Here is a 3,359-nt window from a genome sequence, read left to right as displayed (position 1 = left end):
TTATCTTTCTTCTGTCCTCTCTTATTTCTCTTCTTCCTCTCTTTATTCTCTGTTTCCTATCTATTTCTCTTCTTCTCTCCTCTTGGTTCTCTCTTTCCTTTCCCTCTTTCTCTTCTCCACATAGTGAAATAATGGAGACAAGCATGCCATTTGGAGTTGGAACGAAAGTCTTAATTGCTGCCAGGTAGTCTATTGCAACTTGTGCAATAAAAGCTGCCCTCCCATCTGCCAACATTCTATCTAAAAAACACATGCACAGGTCAGTCTATATACTCAGCTCGCCCTTGTTGCCTGGGGAAATGCAGAATGTGGAAGACAAGGTGAAGATACCAATGGTGGCAACATGGGTGATAAAGGCCATCGCTCTGCTGGAGTGGCCACTTTGATAGATAACAGTACAAACAAATGGCATCCACCCCAACCTATATCGAGCCTTTGCAGCAAGAAGCACGTGGAAGGGTGACGCATGTCAAAAAACAATCAAAAATTCCCAGGTCACTTACCAGCCTGCAACAAACTGAACTGGCCCTGTGTAACAGTTCACATTAAAAACAAGGAGTTTAGTTTGCACACATTTGAAAATATATGTGTAAGCTGCGATGGCCACAACACGGCACCCCAATGTACTGCAGTCCTAACTCTATAATTTTCAGAGTCCAAAACTGGAACACATTTATAGTAATGGAAAGAATAAGGGCCGTATTAAGATACAGCTCAGCTACTACAGTAGATTATCACATGGGTTATATTATTAAGTCGTGGTATTTTAGTAGTGAAACATTCATTCATGTTTCAGCTGTCAGTGGGGTTCCCTGCTGATAGCTGATTGTCAAAAGAATTATCGGCATTGCCCGACAATTAAAAAATAAATGGCATACGGTCCCTCCTCCGGTCCATACCAAGCCCAACGTGGCTGGTGGTTGTGGGGGTCTGCAAGTGGGGGGGCTTATTAGAATCTGGAAGCCCCCTTGTTAAAGATCCCACCCTTCCTATGTGAATGAGTATGCGGTACCGCTACCCAAAAAATGTAGTGTAAAATAAGACAGGAGACAGTCTTTGACAAATCCTTTATTAAAAATAAAAATTGCAATCCAAAACCTCGAAGTAGATCCAATGTCAATCATGATGCCTGCAGCCACCTCTGACCCGAAAAAAAAAATTCACCCCACCCTCGACGCTGGTGCCCCGATGACAGTTCTTAAATAGGGTGATGATGTCACAAGAGGGTGGGATCACCCCCTCCCCTTGTGATGTCATTGTGCCCTGTGATTGACCAAAGCATTACACCAGGCCTGTAGTCAGGTGCAATGCTTTGGCCATTCACAATGCCATGTCAGGGCTCAGTGCACTGTGGGGTGCGGCAGGCGAACAGCCGAGCTTACGTTTGACTCAAACATGCAGCCCATCACTACTGGTGAGAGACTGCCTGAACCAAGGGCTGGGGAGGGCAAACTGGAAGCCTATTGCAGCACTCAAACCATGTCAAACTTGCCCCTTCCTCAGATCATTAGGAACTGGCAATAAATAAATAAATAAATATATATATATATATATATATATATATATATATATATATATAGGAGGGGCGAGGAAGTGTGCCATCCTTAAAAGTCGAAACACCTCTGAAAATGTATTTAAAACAAAGATCAATTTTTTACACTGTAATAAATTAAATCACATATCAAATGAGCTTGCTACAAAACCTTTGGTTAGGAAAAAATAAACAAACACATGAAGGTAATAAACACATGCAAACAGTAACAAAGAAAAATATTATCACAAAAAAAGATAATAATACTAATAATGATAGAAGAACATAAACATTTGGAAATACATAAGAGAACATATATCAAATAAACACATATCAATTAAAAAGTACATGTAAATAGAAGAGATTGTTTCTTTGAATAGTTTTGAGCCACAATTTTTCTCATCATCAACAGAAACACAGTTTCATGTGAGCTTATTTATGCCTTGTTATAAGGTTCTTATGACTAGTAAGACTAGAACACTTTCTACATGAAAGAGGTGACCCGAGCAAAGTTGATTTTTTCAGGCACTTATGCTTGTGTGAAAAAAGAAGCAGACAGGTGGCACAAACACCTAGCGCATTATCCAAGGTTTATTGAAAATGTAAAAACAGAAAACATTTGAGCTCTGAGGTAGGCGACACGTCCCTGAAACGCCTCAGCAGATCGATCTCACCATCAGTCGGACTTTCATGTTAGGCCATCACATTGAGCCATCCTAGTGGTTTTATTGGCTTTTACATGTACCTCATTTTTTGAGTATGTTTTCTATTTTTACATTTTTAATAAACCTTGGATAATGTGTTAGGTGTTTGCGCCACCTGTGTTCTTCTTTTTCCAGTTTTGTTTTGATCTCCCAGTCAGAGGAGGGTGGCATCACCAAGAGTTTACTCAAAGGCCACAAACACGCCTGATTCCCTGGTTTTGTGTTTTTCCCTGGCATTGACCCCTTTGAGGTGCTGGAGAGGTTGTTCTTTCAGGCCTATGCTTGTGTACCTTCAGCCTCCAGTGATGGAAATTCACCTCTGGCATTAGGACATCAGCCTATTATTCTGCCAGGACCCGCAGTGGTCAATGATTGATAGCAATAATGGGCACAAATATTTTAAAATAATTTGATTGGAATTAGTTATCTGCCTCTAGGGAGACCCTACAGAGCCCAATCCTCTCTGGATTGTGAGAGTCAATTCTGAATCTGGGCAATGTTTGACTTCTCTTACACATTTTTTTTAAACTTGAAAGGATAAGAGGATCCTGGAAAATATGTAGTTAAACTGCCTGAATGACTAATAATACTGAATTGTTTATAAGCAGTGAGGCGGGAGAGAAAGAATGAATTTCAGATTTTCAGGGACCAACGATGCCTGTGTAGGAAGTTAACTATGCCTATGACAGCGTACATCAAGTACATTCAAAGTAATTGCAGATCCCACTCCTGTGAATCACATATTTCTTGATTTCTCATAGGACCTGATTAAAGCAGCTTATCTCTGAATCTTCAGATAGTAACTAGATAATGTTAAAAAAACATTGGCCATCAAATAGATGAAAGGATGTGGTCACTTAAATATATCATTGATCTACTATACCATATGTATTATGGCAGATAGATATTTTCTGCTAGTCCAGCTCAGTGATTTTTAGACATGGGGATGCTGGAAATTTACGTTTTGTTAAGAATACAATCGTTCCTTGAATAATTTATATTCGTTAGTCCGGGTGGATTCGAAAAAGTTTGCTTTTTTTTTTAATTGCTATATATATTACATTTCGGTTTTGATATTTCAGGCTGATTCAATATTCATATACTGTATTGAAACTATTCGGAAG

The sequence above is a fragment of the Staurois parvus genome, unplaced genomic scaffold (genome assembly GCF_062004578.1).
Source record: "Staurois parvus isolate SC_StPar_1 unplaced genomic scaffold, SC_StPar_1.0 ptg001188l, whole genome shotgun sequence".
Taxonomy (NCBI): domain Eukaryota; kingdom Metazoa; phylum Chordata; class Amphibia; order Anura; family Ranidae; genus Staurois; species Staurois parvus.
This window is presented reverse-complemented; position numbering follows the sequence as displayed.